The sequence below is a fragment of the Vidua chalybeata genome, chromosome 1 (genome assembly GCF_026979565.1).
Source record: "Vidua chalybeata isolate OUT-0048 chromosome 1, bVidCha1 merged haplotype, whole genome shotgun sequence".
Classification (NCBI taxonomy): Eukaryota; Metazoa; Chordata; class Aves; order Passeriformes; family Viduidae; genus Vidua; species Vidua chalybeata.
In genome coordinates this window covers 27,646,061-27,669,822 of record NC_071530.1, presented here as the reverse complement: position 1 = coordinate 27,669,822, position 23,762 = coordinate 27,646,061, and positions in this window count along the sequence as shown.

Here is a 23,762-nt window from a genome sequence, read left to right as displayed (position 1 = left end):
CTGATGCATTTTCATCTTTCTCTGCATTCCTGGGCACACCCAGGACACAATGTTAATTAGAGCTACCCCATTGCTATATACCCCACCCTAATATGTGCCCAGAGGTTATGTCCTGCCATGGGCTTTCTGGTCAGCCAGTGCCATCTTTTTGCCCAGAAGCAGAGGAAGGCCCTTTCCCAAGGATGCCTCTGGGCAGGATGAAGGTCCACTGGAGCAGTATTAACACCCTAAATAGCCAGTAAAGTATTTAGCTCTGTGCACAAACTGGACACAAATACTACCTTATCCATATTTTCTGTTTTATCTCCGTGATCTAAAAGCCATTCCCAGACTGTTATCTTTCTTATACAGGATCTCCTTTTATGCCCTGAAAATCTGAAAGAAAGACATGGATCATAAGGGTATTGCATCAGGCCCAAACACAATAAAAACAATTTTTTTCCTACTCTAATACTCAATGCTCAGGAAACCTGAAGGAAAGCTCTAACATTACAACTTTCTTTTCTTTGTACTTATTCATTTTGAGAACAGAATGGGGTTTTTCCTAAAAGAAGGTCATGGTCCATTGAAGGATAAGGGCATATAGAAGTATGTCCTTACCAACAAAGCTGTGTTTCTGAACAAGGATTTGGGTGAGCAGCTCACTGGAGATAAATCAAGTACCTACAAACTGTTTCTGGAAGGCCACATTTCTGTGCTCTTTTTTTCAGGTGATTTTGGTTCCCAGGCAATGCTCAGCTGTGCTGTGCTACCAAGACAGGTTCCTTCCAGCCCAGGACCACACGGCTGGAACACTTCCAGCTGCAGCAGATCCCTGATGCAGGACAGCCTTTTGGAAGGGGCCAAAACTCAGTCTCTACTTCACAGATTATACTCAGGCTATCCAAACACTGAGGCACAACCTGGCCTCATTCCTGCTTAGGAGTATGTGAGTAGACTTGAGTGGGCACTTTGCTTCTGTGTTCAAAGGTGGCCCAGGCTATCCATGAAGTATGTGTGGGCAGTCTACAGGCAAACCAGCTGTCCCACCATAGCCAGTTGCTGTGTTTACCTTGTGATTTAAAATTTTTTGGAAAGAATTTGACAGTTGATTCTTTACACATGTAAAGCAGCCTTTTCTTGTTTTGTAACTAAACTGAGATACTGGCAGACTGACTAGGCCAGCTCTAGGTCCAGGTAAAACAGGTACATGCCAAGGTCAGTGGGATGAATAACACAAGTGCTTCTGTTCTTCTACTCTGTGCTAAAATTGTACTATCTGAAACTTTGCATTGCTGCTGTTGCCATCATGAAAAGATCATGTATGCACCTGCCCCTTCACAGACATCAGGAGCAGAAATGTTCAGCTCTGCAGAGCTGTGTGTCCTTCTCTTCCCCCTTTCCTCTCCCTTGTACTCCTCCCTCTCCATGGTAATGTTAGTCCCACAGTCTGGAGGCAGCAAAATTCAGAATTTGCCTATGTTCCCAAAATGACTCAAAACTGCCTAACACTTTGCATAGATTATGTTAAAAGGATAACTTTTCTCCATTTCAAACACAGGTAACAGACTAAGATGTTAGTTGCATGAATGCACATTTCCTCCTTACCTCTTAATCACTACCTATTTTCTCTAGCCCTAGTTTCCTTCATAAAATCAAGTGTTTGCACACAGAGTTTCTAAAGCCATGCAATTCTATGACTCTCCATTAATTTCACCAGAGCAAAAAGTCTGTGTACTTTTACACATCCCACCTCTGCCAGCTTTGTTACCATTGATTTTTGATGCCTCTGTTTGTATCTTTTAACTGAAATTCACGGATCCGAAGTACCTACAGATTCATGCGCACAGCAGTGAATAAAGACCCCAGAGAGATGCAGAGAACAGAAAAAATAGAGATATGACTCACCATTCTGCAGAGACAGGGACTTCCAGACAAACTTCATCTGCTGTACCACAGAAGGCTTCCCTTTCCTCTCTTCTCCAGGAAATTAAGTGAAGCAATGGGCTTGCAGCACACACTTACTCAGGGAATTGTTTATTCTTCCATTGTACAAAAGAGCTGGAATATACAGTCTACCCATCTGTGTTGCTAAGAAACAGGGCACTGTTGCCTTGGGACTTGATTCAGAATTCAAAAACGAGAAGAATGTCTCAGTAGACTGCATAAATGCAGCTTGAAACCTAGCAACAAGGCCAGAAGTTCAATATGCTTCTCTTATATGCTAGAAAACAAGGGTATTAGAAGGAAAATATATGAGTGAGGAAAAGAAAACAGTAATTTGAAAACAAAGCAGTGGTGATCTATCACCTATTATCCTAATGGACAAAACTATGTTTTATTAAACATACTTTCATGACCTGTAAGATCTGATGCTGCCCCGTGCTTTGGGCGTGTTCATATTTACTAAAACAACTGAATAGAAAGGAGCAGCAGTATTACCCCAGTATTTCCTAAATATTCATCTTGTTCAGTATAAGTGACAACACAAGAGCCAGGGTAGCAGAATTAATTTCCTTTGTATTTCAGTTTTCAAGCATTCTGCCAACAGAACAATGTAATAGTTGCTACACACACCTTGGAATGGTCACTTGAAATGGCCTGGATTGTATAATTGGGTGTGATTACTTAGCCACATACACATAGACCGTTTTCTCTATTTGCTTATGTGCAAGTGAAGTATAAATTATAAATCAAAAATACATTATATTCCCTTTCACCTTAACAAATGGTTATTATGTGCTGTTGGAAATTACTTTGGTTCAACCAGATATTTCATTGTAAAACCTGTTCTCTCAGGTTGCAGAATGTCACTACACCGCTGAAACTTTGGCCAGCACTCCAGCAGGGAAGGCCAAGTTTGAACTGAGTTATGGTTCTCAACTGATTAAACAGAGCTCCCTTGGGTTTTTTTTTTTCCTTTCTGATGTTCCATCGTGAAATTATAAAGAGATATTCTTCAGATGATATGACTGTGTACATAATGAATTTAACTGGAGATGAAGAAGGAAGCAAAATTCAGAAGTACAAATCACCTAGAGCCACCCAGCAGTTATCACATTTGTTCCCTTGTTTTTCTTCTTATAAAATATTCAAAAACATTTTTGTTTGTTTGGTTTTAAAGAACATTCAAAATCCTTTGGAAGGGTACACCTTTTTCTCTGTCTTTAAGGAAATTTACTTTTTTTTCAGGCTTTTAGCTGAAAAGGAGTTTGGAGGTTGTAGTTGAGCTTTGTGATAGGACTTTGTATCTATTCAAGTAAGAAGGATTTCACAGGGATCCTGAAGTAAATTATAAGGTATAATTGAATAGTCCTTTGCAAGTTTATGCTGCTCAGATATCTACAGTTTTACTGAAGAGAAAATAGTGTCAAACAAACTTCCTTAAGAATTCGAAAATTTGTATTCCGTAAGTAACTTGAAGAAATAAAATAATTTCTCATTGCCAGCAGATGGCAGCATGTTATCTACTTTGCAAAATAAAGGCGTTTTAAAACCCAGGAAAGCCAAAGAGTAAGCCGTTTTGCTCTACCATAGAATAGCAAGAGGGCTTGACATTTTCCTACACAAAACCACCTCATCTTTTCAGCTAAATATAAGCTGTTTGTAGACTTAAATAAGATTTAGGAGATCTTAAGTGTTCAAGCTGGAAAAAGCAGTAAAGCTAGCCAGGATCCTAGTCTGAGCTGCAGAATCGTCTTAGGGACAAGCAAGCACAGATGGAATATCATACCCAGATTTAACCTGGAGCTGTAGCCAACAGTATCTATACTTCTTACCTTGAGAGAAGGTATTTCAGGGGAAAAAAAAGAGAGAAAAAAATCCAGGAAGAAAGAGCAAAAGAAAATCCAGGAATAAAGAACAAAAATAATGTAAAATCTTCCCATTCATTGTTTCTAAATGGTGAAAGAAAAGGGGGTGAAATATGTTTTTTCAATAACATTATCAGTCAAACCAAGACTATAAGAAAAACACATCACTTGACAAGACCATAAGCATGATCTTTGGAGCATGTTGTGTTCTTTGATTTTTTAGGGTTTTTTTAAACTTTAATTGTTCTATGCTGTATTGACTCCAAAGAATCAACTACAACAACAGAAAGAGAAAGAAATAAAGAAGAAAATCAGTTTACTTTTGATTTTGAAAATATAATTCTTATCACCGCTTTCCAGCCTCTGTTAGAAATGGAATCTTTTCTTTCCTTTAGGAAAGCTTCTCAGCTTCTTGGGGTAGTGACCTACATTTTCCTGCATTTCTGTGTCAGCTAGGACAAAAAATTTCAGGTCACTCGTTTGGGATACATCCTAGCAATGCTCAAAAAAATCAGAAAGAAGACACTAGGTTTTTCTGATTTTCATGCAGAATCTGAGTATGTCCACTGAAGTCAGTGTAGTGGTAATGTGAATCAGAATTAATTATTGAAAACCACTGCTGGAGCAACAGGAAGAAAGATTACATTACAGCAGTTTGCATTCTGTATAAAATGTTGATCAGTATGTGATAACAGGATAATATTTCATTGTTCTTTAACTAGGATATACAGTGGTGTTTGAGGTTAAATGAGGGCTTAGTGTTCCCTTGCTATAACTCATTTAAGTAAGGAACAAGCCTACAGATTTCATAAATCCACTTCTTACTTCTCAAATCTTATTAGAGACTGAGTAGAATAAATCCTGGTTTACACTAAAATAACTGTTTCATTTCCCTCACTCTGAGTAGTTGTTCATCAAACCAGGGAATGCAAGTCGGAAATATCCCAGCTGACTCCAGGATCAATGCCTACAGGTCCAGGCCAAGGTGACACATCCATTGTTGCTAATTAGTCTTCTTACTCAGTGTCATGCAAACATAGCTCTTTTGCATTTCAGTGATGGAGTTCAGAAATGCAGGCCAGCTCAGAGCTATTTTAGGCTCTTCTGCACTGCACAAAGAGTTGTGAGGGTAATTCCTTATCATCATTCCTTTCACAGAGATGAAGGAAAAATAGAACAGTCCTGAAGTCTTGGCAGGGGCAATTCCTATTTCTTGAAAATGTAATAAACATGAAAAACAGCTAGGATATCTAGAATAACGAACCAAACAAACAAAGCAACCCAACACCTTAAAACTAGCATCAACACTTGTCCAATTTGAGTCCTTATAAATTTCTCCTTTTATCTGGGTGTGCCTTCAAACATCTCAATTATAGTTGAGTTATTGTAAGATATTGCATGACACAAAAATAAAAGTCTCACCAGGTTTGACTGTGAGAATTACCACAGAATTATTTTTAATGGAAAATTTAGAAAGTGACTCATTAAAATCATAAGAAAAATGATTTTGTTTTTCTAATGCATCATGATAGCAGTCTTTCATTCTGCTGTTTCCAAATGACACAGAACTGAAAAAATAAACACACAATAAGTCAGCAGTAGAAATAGCAAAAAATTCTCATTATTTGTAATACCCTTCTATAGCTAAATTAAACTGGACAGCAATTTTCTTCCCCTTGTAGTTCTCCTCTCCAGTAAGAGCAATAAGTATAAGTATGTATATGTGTATAAAATCAGATTGTATAGTAGTATGTGTAGTATTTTTACACCTTAAAATAGTTATAACCTGTATATATTTAGTATTCTTACACCTTGAAACAATTATTACCCCATAATCTCAGTCTAAGCCAAGTTATGGCTTTTGCCTTTATTACCAAGTTCTAAATCCCTCAAAACAGGATTTAATTTAAAATTGCTGACAAAACCAAAACAGGGAATGTACATTGCTGTGGCTTTGAGTCATTGCATTAGTTGCTGATGAAATGTTCTCTTTTCTGAGTTGGAGATCAGTGGGATTGGATTCTCTGAATTTTGAATTAATAAAAAACTAGACACTATAACAGATAGGCACAGTGATTCAGAATGTATAGATTATATTTATTTGGCTAAATAATTTGACAGATAGGATATCCACAGCTGCTCTGGGCTGCCTGTTCAAGTGCCTTACATTCATGCACAACAGAGTTTAATGAGTTTAAGCACAACATATGAACTATGTATAAAATATAATAAATGTTCTGAAAAGCAACTAGACTGTGAGGGTTTTATAGTAGTCAAAATTACAATGCCATTCCCACCCATTGAAATAAGTAGGGGAGGGACGGAAAATATCTGTAAATACCTGGGAAAATAAGTGTTTGACCTCTCTTTCCAGACCTTGTCTTCTTTAAACCTCACAGAAGTACCTATATCAGATATTTATGACTCAGACCAATTGATACAAATTAAGAGCAATGTGTAACAAAATAATCTCATGGAAATATAGCCAAGAACAATATTTCTTTTTAAAACATGAAACAGGACACCAGAAGAAATCCTTTTTCTTGATTTAGGTCCCCTACAGCCAACTGAATTGTTGCAAATTGAATCCTGGGAACCCAACTGTCCCTATTCAATATGTTCTGTCTCAGTCATATGAATCACTTCTGTAGCCAGACTCCTAACCTGAAGTCATAACAGCACTATGCAGTATAGCTCCTAAAATATTCTGTTGGACACATCCTGGTGATTCTTCACACACCACTATCTTTCACAGGCTGTAAACTGGGCAGAGGAGAGAGTGAGTTGCAAGAAAAGCAAGAGGGAATGGTGAAGTTCCAGAGAGCATGATAGGCATGGACATGATATGGGAGGAGGAACTGAGACAAGTCCTAACTAGCTCTGCCTTCAGACTTGCAGACAGTGAACAAAAGAATATCTGCTGGTTCTGTCCACTGTGAATAAGTAGGGATGTAATAAATGTTCTATGCAATCGTCTTTGAAGACAGTTTCAGTCATTACTTTGTTGTCATTCGCTAAATACAAATAATTTTCTGAAGGATGTTTTTACTATTAGGAAAATAATTTCTTAAACAGTAGACAAAATTTTGTTTTACTAGAATTCAATAATTTCTTAATGAAGTTAATTCTTTAATTATATAACTCATTTCCTCTTACAAATTATTTTTCCAGTAATCCCCATATTTCTGTAATAGATTAAAATAATTATATTTGCTCTGCTGAATAGCTTTAAGTCATCAAAGTCCTTTAGCTATGCATAGTTTTATGAAACAGCCAAATGAACACTGTCTTCGTAATGAAGATCTGCAATCTCGAATGCTTTATAGTATAAATACAAAATTCTACCATTAGAGGTTAGATATATTAGCCAGGACTCTTTCAGGTAAATTGACTAATGATTTTCCAACACACTAAATTATAAACTGCACAATAAGGAGTTAAAAGTTCTAAATTCACAAGAGTCTTTATTCCGTGTTTCAGAAGCCAAATCAGGTATAATGTGCATTACTACAAAGGTGTTAATAAATATACACTGCTTCCAAAGGCTGAATATAAACTTAAATAGATTGTGTATATGCACAGCTCTAAATCAGATTAATTTGTGAATATAAATCATTTATTCAACCACTATATTATGTTAATATGTCACATTGTCTGACCTGTTATATATTCACATCAAGGTGGATGGAGTTTGTTTTCATTATTCAATATGCTTAGCCTTCGAAAATAAATGGCAAACAATAATGAGTCAGATTGATGTGAGCAGATCAGTGCATAAAAAAACCAGGCTTTTATTTATTTAGCAATAAAATAAATTTCAAAAGAAAATACTTATCTAAAAACACCCAGATATTACTTTTGTTCTCTTAAAATATCTCTCTGCCAAGATTTCTTGTTGTGAAGCATGTTGGTGAAAGCACCGTCTCACTTATGAACTAAACCTTTGTATTAGAGTTCCCTTGTGACAGAACCATGAAAACACATAGCCTTCACCACCCTTTGCTGAACTGAAACTTTAATATGTTCTTCTATTAATTCTAACTTTAACATGTTCTTCTATTAATTCTTTACAGTTTTATTTCTCCTTCTGTCTCTGTTTTAGTCACTTGGGTTTTGTCTTCTTTTACTTTATTCTCTCCCACCACAAGGGTGGTAGGATGGTATAACATCTGTTAGTGGCTCTGCAGAGGTTGAACACCTTTTCTCTTAACTTGGCTGAATGTTGAGATATTAGAGGTACAGCATTTTTTAGTGAACTGCTCCAGAATTCGTGTCTTTATGGCCCATTATACAGGGACTGTTGTAGATGCAGGAAGGGAAAGCAAGAAGCTGTTCTTCCTAACACATTTGTACTTTGTCATATCAAATGCAGTTTTTTTCAGAGAAAATACCAGATTCTACAAATCTTAGTGAACATTTTCTCTGTCTGCAACTGTTCAATTTCAATATTTCCTTGTATCATCTCAAAGATGTTGATGTCACGTGGAGCTGGTACAAACTACTGTGTACATGAAACTGCATCTACTAGAGCTTCACCTTGTAGCCTCCTGACTTTTCTCTATCAAATGTCTCACATCAGCTGCATGGTTCTCACTGAAAGGAGGTACCACTTGTTAGTGTGATCTGCAGTTTGATTATAACAGCAACACACTCAAAAATTTTTGTTTCTATCTCCTGTTTTATCTTGCAGCTCGTTCAGCAATTAGGCACTAATTTGAGAATGTCAACCCCATTGCTTGGTGAAATGCAACCATGTACTTAAGAGACTCTCTGAATAAATATAAGTTTAATTACACACATAAAGGTCTTACTGAATTGAGATGGTTGTCCTAAAACATGAACCTGTGTGACATGTGATTAAAACCTGCCAGTGCCCAGTACTTGCTGTGCCAAATCTGATAACAGTGTTCCGTACCTGGCATGTGTATACGTGCTCTGGTTCCAAATGCAAGTCTTGTAATGCAAGTGCAACACCCTATACTAGGGTTTGACTCTCAGTTGTCTTGGCAAAAAGGTAGTGAAAAATTCAGAAGGAAGAACTGTCCATAGAGCATTTTTATTTCTATGACTTTATGAATGCCATCTGTATAAAAATAAAATGGGGCAGTATCTTTGGCACTCACAATGCTGCAACTTTACAGTAAAAAAGTAAAGTTAAAATTTTCCACTTCAAACCAAATTATGATACGTGCTCACATTAATAGAGATCAAATAAAAACCAAGTTTGTATTGTTACAAGAAGGTATAGATCTTGTATGGTTGGCTGACAAACTCCCTTTAGTAAGGACTGATACAAATGGTTAGACAGTAAAAGCCAGGGCAGTGAAGCAAAGTTCAGTGGAAGCTTATCAGTAAAACCACAAGGAGTAACAGGTAAATCCAGACTGGGATGTGTCATCTGTCAGGCATGGCTTATCCGGGTGTGTATCACTCACTAAACACAATTTGAGTTGCTGTTTTTTAAGCAAGAGATCAGCTCCAAATATCCCTCACTTTTTAAAGACAAGTAATTCATGGTCTGGGAGGCTTCAAATCATGTCCCTTGGTTAGAGATATTCTGGAATATTTCCTCAATGCTGCATCTCGAAAAAATAGGTGGTACCAATGAATGCTAACAATGAATCTTAGCAATCAGTGAAACTCCTAGCAATGAGTGAAGTTACTACATATTAATAATCACCTGGAAATTCATAATAGGCTTTATGCAGAGCTTCTGTAACAGTAATTGATATGGCAGAAAATCAAAAGCCTCTCAGAGTTCAAATTGCTTTGAATCAGGACAGTTGAATGTACAGATGAGTCAGCTATTAACAGAGCTTTGAAGAAAAACAACTAGACACTTCTATTTTGAAATTGAGTGGAAACACAATCATTGTCATAAAGTAAAAGGGCAAATAGAAGTTAGCAAAGGTGAAAGTGGTCTTTTATGTACTTCTGTGCTGAAGTCTCTTCACCTAGTTGAGCTATGTATGCAAGTATGCCTACAGAGACACCTGGCTAAAAAAAGCTGTGGGTATAGCCATGTAGATAAGTGTTGTTGCTGGAATAAATACTAATACTTGAAAACCTCATTTTTATTGTTAGTTCACTTTCCCAAGGATAATAGTGTTTGGTTTCTGGGAGGAAAAATGCATTGCATAATGAAGGGGAATTGGACACAGAAGTAGAGATACCAGAAAGTTAAAAATTAGCAGTGTTTATGGAAGACAATACATGGATCACAGGTCTGAAGGATGCAGAAAGGTCCAAAGTTCTTTTGGATTATAAATTTGGAGAGCATAGGTAGTATAAACTACCTATAAGAAATAGTTCATAAGAAATACTTATATACATACTATAAGTTCATAAGAAATACTGTGCCTAAATTGTCTGCCATGATGAGGTCATGGGGGAAAAATTACAGTACCTCAGAAAAGCCAGGATAAAGATACAGGAAAACCTTTTTTGTCTCCTAATCCCACTCATAATGACAATCATAACTCATAATGACAATAAACTACTTGGCTGACAGACTGATATTGACTTAATTTAAGGATGTTGAGATAGATAGATAATATTTCCACCTCAGAAAATTCCTTTTATTTTTTGGTCAGTGTAGTATTCCTGAGGATCTACTTCAGACTGAGACTTTGAGCTGAATGGTATTACTCTGTCTCCAGCTGTCACTAAGGCTTACTGCTGGCCTTACAAGGAACAACAGAGATGTTTTCCCTAATCTGTAAATACTGAAAAACAAACTAGAGATGGACTGAGTTTCTAAATCAGCTGTTACCATTTCAAAAGAGACACAAGAAAAGCCTCGTAGTGACTTCTCATTTCAGTCTGTTGATAGTAAAATACCTGCTTTCTGCCCAATTTCCAGCTTTGGTGTCTAGGTCCCACAATGTAATTCTGACCTCTAATAAAACTGAAAAATGTCAACAGATTCAAACAAGTTATACTTCCTTTTGGGGTAAGGGTATTCTCTCACTTCCCCACTTCATGTATGTTCCAGCATGCCCAGGTCTGGAGACATTTTATTGATATGATGACATATGTGAAGAGGATTGTAACAGTGTGGTTAAGCCTCTGGAAAGGTCAGAACCTTTATCTTGCTTAATTCACACCTGGCTCCATGCCAGGTTCAGCTCAGGACACAAGTGCAGTTCCAGATGTGATGTTGGCTTACATGTACAGAGCAGAGGCAGCATCCACCAAAGAACTTGTGCATCCTCACACTGTGAAAGGGAGAAAAGAAGGGTGGAGCTGAAGCCATAGTTCCTAATTCTTAGAGAAGTGCTGCAAAGGAAGGCAGCAGAAGAGCTCTTTTTTACTTCTCCTAGTGAAGCACAACCACCAAGAAATCATCTCTCCTGGAAGAACCAGGAATAAGAGAATGAAAAATTAATGGGCTGACTCCATCGCTCAGCAAAGGTCATTGTCCTGGAAGATGGAGACACACAGAGGCTGTGTCTCCATATGAGTCACTGTAGTGATCTGTTTCCTGTGCCCATTACGCAGCCTCATTAGAGGCCACAACTTCCCTTGGGCTCTTCCTGTCATGTCTGCCCCAACCAGGCATTCAAGTGCAGTAAAAAGAACATGGGTTATATCTGAAGACTGAAAGGTCTTTATAGATTTGTGCTTTAGCAAAATCAATGTATTCCCAGCCCACGTCTTCAGAGTTTGTGTTACATCTAAGTCAAATCCTCCCCATGTGTTTACTCAGTGATAGACAGGAATCAAACAAGATAGTCTTCCAGATCCCACAAACATCTGTCTTGACACAGCTGAGTAGACAAGAGCTTCTTAAGCCAACCTATCATAAAATTATGGTTTACCATGTCAGGAATGAATAGGCTTATTTAAAAAAAAAAAACAAAAACACAACTTGTTTCCTATCACACAGGCCTTGCAGCTTCCTTTTTATTGACTAATAAATCCAGAATTCACACAGTGTATTTCAGTTGAATACTCTTAAGGACAAGTTGCATACATAGAGCTGGTAGGATCATGTTTTTCAGTTCTATGGCAAAACAGAGGTCCTGAAAGATAACTGGAGATCACAATAGAAGCTTTATGTTACTTTAAAATGCACCACATTCTTTACAGTATGTGAACTGTGTAATTTTGAAATCGATAACTGTCCGTTCCTTTCAAAGATAGAAATTTTTCTTGTATCATGATCACTGGAATAGTCAAACTCTCCCTATGTCAAAGACCTTAAAATCAATTAATTTTGTTAAAAGATTTTTGACAGGTCACTGGTTCAAGACTAAATTTAGTTCACAGCTGAATAATTCCTGTTCTTGCCTATCTCTGTATGCAGCTGAAATCCACATAAGTAAGCCTTGTGAACATCAGAAAAAGCTTTTTACTGCTCCATGGCAAAGGGCACTTCAAAAATTAGTCCTCAGTAACCAACAGCAATGCTTGTTCTGATGTCAGACGCCTGTTAAAAGAGAACCTAATTTGTGACAATAATGATGTATCCGAGATTTGCTTTTTCAACTTCCCGAGGCCACTTTTTGACTTGTTAGCAAAGTTACAGCCATATAGTATGCAAAAAAAAAAAAAAATACTGTTCAGTACATAAACCAGCAATATTTAGTTTTGTATAAAAGAATTTGTGATATACTGAGTCACAAATACAGTATATATATTATATTCTGAATAAGGATATATCTTTGATATGTGCTTAATGCTAGTTTAACTATGTAGTGTAACCATATAGTTTGCTTTTTCTAATGACTATTTTTTCAATTTGGTTTACAAAATTTAACTGTGCATGTATTTTAATGCAAGGAAAAGCCATTCTGATTTGATCTCTTATGTAAATAGTCTCAAGAACCTTATTTTTTCTTGCTACCTATTTGAGCTAAGGGTTAATAAAATTATTTTATACTGCTTGTAATTTTCTGTTTGAGAATTTTTGGGTTTGCTATATGATGAGCTGTCTTAAGAAAAAGAAGTATCCTCCTTTAGAAATGGAGTAAATACAATAAATAAAATATATATGGGATTAAAACAATATTGTATCACAAGTCTGAGACAAAAATGAGAATGTTAAATTTTGTTTCCAAATTGAAAGCAGCTGTTTGTTTTTATGAGGAAAGGTAGAGGGACCAGAAGTTGACATATAGCAGAAATAATTGAGATTGAACAGAGCATCATACTAATGCCACTACAGGGTTTCCAGAACTAGACTCACTGGTTTTCAGTTGTCTCTAATATTTCAACACATGGACATTTCTAATGTCTCAGTAAAACATTTACTATCAAATGTCATTGAGATTAAAATCTGCACTTTTTCACCAAAGCTCATCTCAAACAAAGTCTGGATCCCTGTTAGCATAAAATTGTTAACAGCAGCTTTGTGGCTCATTCACTTTGGTGTACCCATCTGTAGTATCTGACTGTCTTACATCTTACTGTAATTCGGCACCCCAAAGCTGGGTGTAGCTGCCTGCATTTTATTTAAAGGTATTTGTGACACAGAATGTCTTGGTCAGGTTATGTAAGTGGAAGCATACATTTAGGTGAGGTCTAAAGCTTTCAGGAAAATTAGGAATATATGCAGAAAAGTCTTGTTTCTAGCAGGAGTAATATGCTTCATTAAGAAAAAATAAGATGAGTTTAAACTGACACTTTCCTTGGTATATCCTCCTACTTTTGTCAGTCCTAACATGAGGTGCAGCAGATGTTTCAAATCTGTCTCTCTAATAGTGCTAAGATGGCTTTCTTTGCTGAATTTCTAGAATTCATTTTGTAACCATTTAAGTCTGATAGACCAAATATTTGTTTTAGTTACACAGCTTGAAAAAAAAACCTTTATTTTTTTTTTAAACTGGAAACTTGATTTTTTGAGCAAATGCTCTCTAGTCCTTGTTTTCTGAGAATTTTTTCCTATTTTTTTTCTTCACCCCACTCAAGTTTGATGAATAACTAGCATGTTCCTCACCTGAGTTACTTCATTTCCAAGCAGTAAAGTACTGCTGGGGGACAAAAAGTAATGCAAAGTCCAGGGCAAGTGCCAGGTGCTTTCAAGTGAGCACTCCCATAAGTATCAGCTGGAAACCCAGGCTTGCACCTAATCCCTAGAACCCTAGGGTTTTCAGGCAGAGTTTTGTTTTCAGTGTTTCTCAGTGTCTCTAAGCTCAATGCATGTCTCCTATGCAGAAGACTCTACACATGTTTTTTGCTTTTAGACGTGTGCAGGCACAGTGCCACAGCCAGCTCTGTAACAGCATTCAGCAGCACCCCAGGATTACCTCCCTGAGGTTACTCTGATGATTTCCAGCAGTTAAGCCTATACCTTCTATGTGTGTTCCATTGAGAAAGGGAAATATTTTTGATGGAAGCAGAGGTATTTCTGCTCTTCCACTGGCATCACACTAACTGAAACATGAAACCAATACTGAAGTGATGAGGAATAGAGATTGTCAGAGTTTCAAGGGGCTGTTTTTTATTAAATGTTCCCCAAAATATTTTAAAAATCTAATTTCCATTTCAAATGCTTACATTTTGCATTGGATGAGCCTGATGCAGTGAAACAAACACTGTTTGTCTAAAAGGATGTAGACACTTGTAAAGTGTCCTGGTAAAACAAACCCATTATCTGAGGACCGTGGGGTCCATCTCCTTTGTTAATCCCTCATTCTTTCATCTTCAACCAAAGACAATGACTCTGTCCCAGCAAACACTACTCATTCAATGAGTCTTTTCTTTGGGAAAGAGGTTATGCAAAAGGAAAAAAAACACCTTAATCCAAACCAAACATTCTTAATCTATCAAGATCCTTCCTGCCATTGGTGTCAGTGTCTGTTTTCACTAAATAAAGATTAGATATTACTTATATAGGGTAAATGCAAAATTGCGGAGACATTTTCAATAAAGCCAGTGTATTTGCATCTCAGGAAAGAAACTTATTCCGCATCCCGTTTCAGTACAACTCTTCCAACTAAATTGGTGGAGTTGGGGAGCCAAGATGTTCTGTACCTGAGGCACTATCAAAACATTTCAACTTGTACATAATACATACAATTTGTGGATCAGCTTTTCTAACATATGAGAAAAATTACTAATACGACAGAAGCTCTAGAGAATGTAGTGATCAGTACCAAAACAACAAAGATTTAAAAATTAGGTGCTGTGAGTCCAGGAGGAAACCAGTATATGTCTTTTGCCTTCTGTCTTGGTTCCAGGACACCTACCAAGACTTTGGGTCCCAGTGAGGGGAAATGAGCTCCACAAGGTAGCTCATTATTTGTAAAGATGGTGCATAAATGCCATTATAGCTTCTCTGTAATTACAGTTTGTAATGGCATGTAATTATGATGCATTTCAGGAAGTGCGCATTAGCAAATACAGGAAAACACTTTCTGTTGGAAAAGAAAGCTGGTCAATTACAGTTACAGAAATCCAACCATGAAGGAAATTATTCTAGCTTAGGTGTTCCTGACTCAGACATAATTATTGTGTAACAGGCCAGAATCAGCTGCTGTTCTGGAGTCAGAAAATTGGACAGATCAGCATTGCTCTGATGCAGTACTTTGCTGGGGTTTCTTTGCCATGTCTCTAGCCACCATCCTCACTGCACTATGCACTGGCCCCTTGTCCCCTACTGTTTTTTTTTTTATAACAAAATACAATAGCCCCTCCCTTCCCTGCAGCAGTAGCCCGGCTGCCCCTTTACCCTTCATCTACAGAGGTCCCTTGGCTCTGAAGCCTGCCTGTCATGCAGCATGCAGGGACAGAGCTGTGGCTGCCTCTCAGCAGTGCCCGAACAGCAGCGCACTCCCTTGCCAGCCATTCCTGCTCTGTTATCTGCTGAGAGTGGTGAGGGAGAGAAAATACTCAGCAGGTCACATGAGGCCCATCTGCTGTATACCCTATAGGTATATTCTAAAGGAATGTGTAAAAACTGCAAGCTATACATACAAACAAGACGAATTCCTGCTAGGCGGCTCTCCATAGTTCCAAAATTCCTGTGATTTTTGGGTTTTGTTTTTATTTTTTTAACCCTGTCTCTTTGCAAGACAAAACCTGTAAAAGTATAAGAACTTCAGATTTAGACTGATATGCCCAGAAAACTTTGAAAGCAATTTCTCAGTGTAACTGCAAAGCTGAGGAGTCTTCTTCATAATTTCTTGTTTATCCTGTAAATGAAATACAGTATCTTAGGTTTTATCCTCCATATACAAACAGAAGTGTTATCATAGTTTAAACACTAGAATAGGACATTTGAATTAACATCTACTTGGAAGAATGTAAAGCTTGTCATTTGGCTTTTGTTTATAAATAGTGAAAATATACATATTTCTTCATTTTCACATATTGTCCCATAACTTTTTTGAATTAATCTTATATTTTCTGATTCTTTGTAAAGAGGAAGAAAATTTGGAAGGCATTGCACATGAAATACAGAGTACAGAGCCATGCTCCAGCACTTTAACTTTCATTTATTAAGATTTTATTCTGGATGAATGTGCATTAAAATGTAGTAGAAATTGATTCTTTATGTCTGACCAATCACACAAGCATCATCTACAATTCCAGTTATAAAGAAGTATGTGCAAAAGTATGGAAGAAAATGAGCAATAAAAAAATTCCCTGGAAAAAATTATAAAGTAAGTCCTTGAGCATCTCCAAAAATAAAATTTCTCTCTTCATGAAAAAGTGATGACATGAAGCATAGGCCTTTCACGTTACTGTCCTTAAAAATGATAGAATTATAAAATCATAGAATGGTTTGGGTTGGAAGGGACCTTGAAGACTCCAACCCCTCCTGCCATGGGCACCTTCCATTAATCCAGGTTGCTCAAGGTTTGCAATCCATGTGAGATATAATCCAAAAGGTCTTGCATGCTCCATATACATGATCAGTCCACTTCCCCAGCAGCTACACAATGTGCACACCTGCTATATAACCAACAAAACACACAACAACCTCAAAGTTCATCAGGCAGGCACCAACATCTCTAATGGCACAGAGCCATTCTTCTTTCCCAACCCAAACAACATTTTGCTGGTTTTCAATTTTTCAGTACAGCACAGACAGTCACCATCTTGCATAATCCAGGGAACTCCACTACTTGTAGGTCTGTGCCAATGCCAGACCTACCATCCATCCAGAACTTTTCTGGTTTTTTACCTCTGAAATGTTCACCTCAGCTAATTAAGGACTTCGTCAGTCTTTTAGTAGGGATCTATGAAGAAAATTTTGAAAAAGGCAAAAGACTTAATAACTTTTAGAAGCAGTCTGTCCTGACACTCAGTCTAGTCTCTACTGCAGTCTGTGGTAAAACTTGCTTGACTGTTAATGTGCCCTAATTTCTCTTGTCATAATTTGAGAGATGTAAAAGAAAATAGCAGGAAGGGTCTGAAGTGATCCACTATTTCAGAAAACTGAAAAGTCATACAGAGTGGCCGAGATAAGGGGTACTGGAACTGATGTTCTCCCTAAATATGAGCTTGTCACTGCCTGCAACTGAGAATAATTACAAATAGTAACTTCTCCTATTAATTTTAGAAAAGTCTTGCACTGTTTTTACTTCTGCGAGAAACTGCCTAGTCAACAAAAGAGATTGTGGCAGAAATCTCATGCTTAAAGAGATAATAGATGAGATAGATGCATGATAATTAACATGCACAGCACTTGGGATCCAGTTAAATGAGGAATGTAGGCTGCAGATGCTCAAGGGGATCTATTAGCAACAATGTCCTGCAGTGAGAGTACCCATCCAGGTAACAAAATTATTTGTAATAAGGGTATTCCTCAGAAAAAAATAAATCATTAATGTGTTCCCACTGTGCTGGGAGTATTCATAACTTACAGAGAGACAGCAGTGGTAACTGGGCTGGAGGAGTAAAACAAGGAGTCCTTTTTACAAGATCGATGGTGTTATTTTATACCAACCAGGTATGGGGGGGAATAAAACCAATATGTCTAATGACAGCTGACTAGAGAGGTTATTTATGCTGTGCCAGAAGATTTCAGATGCTGAACTTAAGCAGCCACCCACTAAGGAAGCATGAAGAAAGAGCCATAAGACTTGAGACTTAGTTCAGTTTCCAGGCTAAAAAGATGTTTATTGATTTTATATAAACATGGAGATTTGATGGGTGTTTGATCTTTGAGTTTCTTTTAATCAATGTCTGATCATACTGTAAAGATTAGAGTTCATCAAAGGCTTGACACATGACCCAGAAATCTCAAAATTTTGGAAGGGTTCTGCCTCAATCACTACTCCACTGTACATGACCAAGGGTGAGAATTCAGTTGTAGATTCAAAAAATGCCACAATTTCAGATATTTTTTTTATAATCTTCAGGCCATATTTCAGAAATCTTTCTGAGAATGGGAGTCAAGTCCCTTGAAAATGAATGAAAGAATTCTTACCATCACTAGTGAGCATTTAATCAGAGCTTAAAAGGAAAGAAACTAACTGCATACATCAGCTCTTTCTCAAGTTATACTCTTTGGACACTAAGAGTCTGTGTAATCTGTGACTGACTTTCTTCTAACATACTCAATTTTTCATTGGCTTACTGAGAGATGATGTCCTTTGATAACAGAGAGTTAATGGATTTCCTGGCACTTACAGACTTAAAAATTCTGACTATCTCTTTTGCAGAGAATTACTTAAACTTGCTAATGTTTACTGAATGTTTTTGAATCCTCTGAAGGAAAGTTTTAGATAAGGTATTGGTTTTTATCTCTGATAGCTTAACTCAGGATTTGCCTTGATGCTGAACAGAGCATTCAAGGGAAAGCGAGAAATCTTCTGGACTTTGGAAGACTCAATCTTAATTCTTAAGCAAGAGAGAGAAAAAAACCCGTGGTACTCATTATTCTTACTTCCCTGATTATATATGCAGTTATAAAGAGTTTAATTTGTAAATTCTGGGAAAACAAACAAAAATTTGACAGCATCTCTCACTAGTGTCCTTTAAAATGGTCCTGGAAGGGAAGAAAAAAATATTTTTAATTTATTCCAGAAGCTCAGAATTTACATGAACAGGAAATATATCCCACGATGGTCTATCACAAGCAACTACTGAAAGCCAGGAAATGGAATGCATTACTTTTCAACATGGGCTTTAGGAATTTAGAGAGAGTGACTCTCTTTATGAAAAACATGAAAATTTCTCGTTTCCAGTACCTCTTGAGATTTGGGTTTCCTTTTTGCCAATGCAATAGTGTTGTGTTTTTCCTATTCCATTAATTCATAATTCAGTCAGTCAGTCAGTTATATCAAAATAAACTAGTATCTTTTTGAAAAATTATTAACAGAATGAAAAGACAGATACTTTCAGCATATTCATTAACTAGTCTAATAAGTCCATTTTATTTCTCTCTCAGGTTTTGCTTCCTGGTGTACAGTAGATTACCTATTGTCTTCACTCCTCAACCACTGCATGTGGAAAAGGGAAATTACTGAGATAAAAATTGATTAAAATAGTTTTTTGCAGCACCACAACAGCATAGTAGAATTACTAAACCTTTCTGCTGCAAAAATATCCAAAGTAGATTTCTGGTCTGCATTGATTTCTCCTAAAAACACCCACAGTTATTTCACATTTTCTAAAAGCTACTTGTGTGTAAGTTTTTCAGCCCTTGAAACAACAGTTCTGGTTTACTGATTTTGGTGGTGATGTGATCATTTTGAAAAGTTGCTTTGGAGCATCTGTTCTATTTTCTTTCCTATGTACCTTCTGATCATTGGTGGTGTACCAGCCCAGTGTCTACTTATGAGCTCCTCCAGACAGAAGAGTCATGGACACTCTGGAGCAAGTCCAGTGAAGGGCCATGGAGATGATTAAGGGGCTGGAGCATCCAGTGAGAAGAGGCTGAGGGTTGGGACTGTTTAGCCTGGAGAAGGAGCTCAGGCAGCTCTTACCAGTGTGTAGAAGATAGATTTCTTCCCCATGCAGTTTCAATGTTTCTTGCATCAGGGCTCCAGGGCTGCTTGTGGCAGCTAAAAACCTTAGTGCAGTTCTGAAGTTTCTAAAACAGTATCCCATCAACACGTTCTTCTATTTTTTGACTCTCTGTTTAGTCACTCTTCCTCTCTGAGAAGTCCAAGACTCACATCAGGATAGTCACATTGAAAAATGTAATACACTCATTTAGTCACAAACAAAGCAGACTCTTTCTCCATGAGATAGTGTGCTGAGGAATGTCTCTGAGCTGTGCCTCTAAGGTTCTGCAAATCCCACAATAAGAGATAAAGTGGAGATATATGTAATTGGACCTTATAGACTGTGGGGGGGGGGGAAGGGAAACAAGCAAGCAGGCAAGTAAGCTGTATGATTCTTATCATACAGGAGCCTGTGATCAGATGAAAACCTGTAGGCTAAGCGCCTTCTTTTGTATGACGTTTTTAGGGAACCGTTGTTTGTAGCTGTATTTGCAATCATATTTCAACAGACTTTTTCAGTAATCTGAATGCATGTTCAGGGACTTAAACGGGAAATTTGTTCTGAAGCAATTGTAGAACTAAGTCCTTAATGATAAAGTTGGAACACAGCTATCAAATATAATTACAATTATATACAGAGATGAGACTGAATTCTGCACTGGCTTGTACTGTGCAAGGCTTAAACCAGACCACAAAATAATTGATGTCTCAGAACCTATCCAAGTTATCTACTATTCATTTTTCATCTGCTTTTGGTTTAATTTTTTAATACTTCTGATAGGAGAGCTGTCTGATAATATGCTGAAGAAGTAACTAATGATCTACACTGGAACAGTTATAGAGGAAGTTACAGTTCTACATGAAAGATTCTGCAACAGTCATTGTTTATGAAAGTTTTAAAATGGCATCACGTGTACTACTGGAGAAACAAGAAAAAAAAGAAAAGTGCAGAATGCTATGAACAAGAAAAGGGGACTAAAAACATCTGTGGAAACAAGTACCATCTCTAAAAATAATATTTTTAATGTCATTTTCCAATTCCTTTACTGCTGTCTGCTTGAGGCAGTGCAGAAGGGTGAGAATTAATATATCCTCAGCATGCCAGCTGTTGCTCTGCAGATAGATAGGCTATTTTATGCCAGGCAACATTTAGGTTTATAAGAAACCTCTGCACATGATTTTGGAGTAGGTGACTCAATGGGATTCCATTGCCAGGAGCAGCAAGATCAAATATACTATCTCAGATTACAATTACCAACTCATTGCACAAGCAGGAATTAAATTTACATTCAAGAACATCAGGATGCAGAGGCAATAATCCCACCCTATGAAGCCATCCCGCTGGTTTTTCTTAAGCAAACATAAATGGGTAGATATTCATTAAACTGTTTGGAAAGTGGTAACCTGCCAGCTCCACTGACCACACTTGATTTGGCTGGGTGGGCACCTCGGTGAGAAATCTGATTAGTAGGAGATAGAGCAAAAACCTCAGTGAAATGTTTTGTGAAAAAAGACAGCCCTGCTGTGCAATATTGTTGTGTCTCAGCCATGCCCTGCTGGGATAACAGATAAAGCAGGAGTAGTTATAGCTATAAAAATTTACCATATGACTGCAATGCAGCAAAAGGATTAAACTTCCTTTAGTGACAGCACTCAACTTTAATTGTATCAACATCACCAGAAGGGGAAATTCTGCTGAACAGAAAAAAGAGCCATAATTTTCACAGTTTTCAGTGCTGCTAACAAACACACAGCCCAACTGTGGCGTAACCAAGTTCTTGGCCATTTTCACTTTTTATGACTGAGAAAATATTTGTTGCACATCCAAATGGTCATCTGATTGGTATAAGTATGACAAAATTCAGACTGTAAAGGAGTATAAACTTTTGAATAAACACACTAGTGTGCTGATGTAAAAGTATGTCTTATGTACTTCCATCTGCATTGTACTTTTTTCCTAAAATAGGGTATATTATGGTGAAAAAAACAATTTAAACTCATTTTGTCAAGTACTTTGGCTCAATCTCTTTGAACAAAGCCACTTGTTCTCCTGCACTGTCAAACCTTTTGGCTTTTGACACACATTTTTAAAAAAAATTGAGGAAAAAAAATAAAAATTCCTTTATGACTACCTATTTAAAAGCCCTGAGTGTCTCTACTGCTACTGCTTATATGCTAGTAATAAAGACAAAGAAAGACAGTGCCTTAAGCTCCTATTATGAATTTTACCAGATGATACTCAGCGTTCTAGGAATATGAGTAACTTGGTGGGCTCAGCCTGAGTTTCCTTCCTTCTTTAATTGGAAATGTATTGTGACATTTACTCCCAAATTAGATTCAGACTAAACAGGAGCAATTTTATAGTCATACTTTGTTAGGTTCACTCTGAGCGAACCTAAGCTTGAGTGAACACTACTTTATTATTGAAATCCAAAGTGTTGCATCAAGGCATAAAATCCAGCAGGTAGAAAATACTCTTAGACATGTCCATAATTCAGTAGAGACAAAAAGAAATACATCATTCATTAAAGTGCTGGGACTTTAGTTGCCTCAGGTTGCTCGAGAAAAACTGCTGAGAAAATCCTTGCTGCCTATGTTTGCCCACCTTCTTGTTCTTACTGTTTTTGGAAATGTTTACCAGCATGACTGGCTTCACCACCTTCCCAAGGTTCAAGATGAAGCTGATCAGCCTACAGCTTCTGGATCCTTCTTTCTGTACTTCTTGGAGACAGGGGAGACATTTGATTTCTTTCCAAACTCAGAAACCTCTCTTGAGGGCCATGACATTTCAAAGATAATTGAGACATTGGCCAGCTCCCTCAGCACATCTGGCTGCTTTCCATACAGTCCCAAAAATTTATGTCCAGTTTGTTTAGATGTTCCCTAGCCTAATCTTCCTTCTACTAAAAAGAGTTCATTTTGAATGATTCAACCAGCTTTATTTGTTAGATTTCAAAAATGCAGTATCTTTAGTACTGTCTTCATTTATTTCTAGATCTTATAGCAGCTTGAGTAAAGCATTATCGGTTGTTGCAAAGCAGTCTTACTAATGTTCTACAAAAATTGTCAGGTTTCTACAAAAATATTCAAAATTTCAAACACTGCAATTGCATTGCTATTGGAACAAAAACATTAAACCTGTTGATCCAGAGTCCTTTCACCTGTGATTTCACACTGGATGTATTCTCTGTACAGTAAATATTAAGACCACTTTTCCAATCTGTGAAAATTTATCTAAGTAAAAATAACATGTATTTAAAAAGATATTGCCAGTCTAATAGGGTACAATAGTGACTTAAAATTTTGAAAAACATTGCTATGTGTAAATGCAATAATCAAGTTTCATGTATGAGACCTTGTGTCTCATTCAATGGAAAAATTCACATCTCTTAATAAACACGATGAATTGCTTATGGTTTTCTGTGAGCTTTTTGTAAAAGTGTAAATTCATTTTAATTTTAACAGTGTATATAAATTTGATTTTTCTTAAATCTTGAAGAACAGCTATAACTGTCTAGGCAGATCTGTGTGAAAGAAAATGAGCTACTAGAATATACCTGCAAAGTGCTTGTACTTAAATAAGCTGATTATAAATCTGTAGGTAAGTTTGACAGGTTCTCACTAATATATGTGCACAGAATATATTGTTTTACCTTCTTATGAAGTTTTTGTAACTGTAGTCCATGGGCTCTAGAGGGGTCAAGGGATTAATAGGTAGCATCAAAACTATGTAGAAAAACAGTTCTCAGCTGCTTGGGAGCGGCACGTTTTGTCAGCAGTTCGGCACGAAGACGTGTTTGCTGTCCTTGGCTGTGTGTCCACCTTGCACTCTGCAGCACAACCATTTGGCATTGTAGCTGTGAGCGGAGATGTCCCACACTGTAACTCTGCATGCATGTGTGCTTGCTCATTGTTATTTCACTGCTGGCTGAAGGCAGTTCTCAGTAAAAAAAGAGTTCCATAAAAGCTTACTGGATAAACATTCAAGAAAACTTAGATGAGATAGCTGTAAGCCACTGAGACTCATTTGTACTAGAAAATAAAAACATCTGTTTATTTCTTTAAAAGC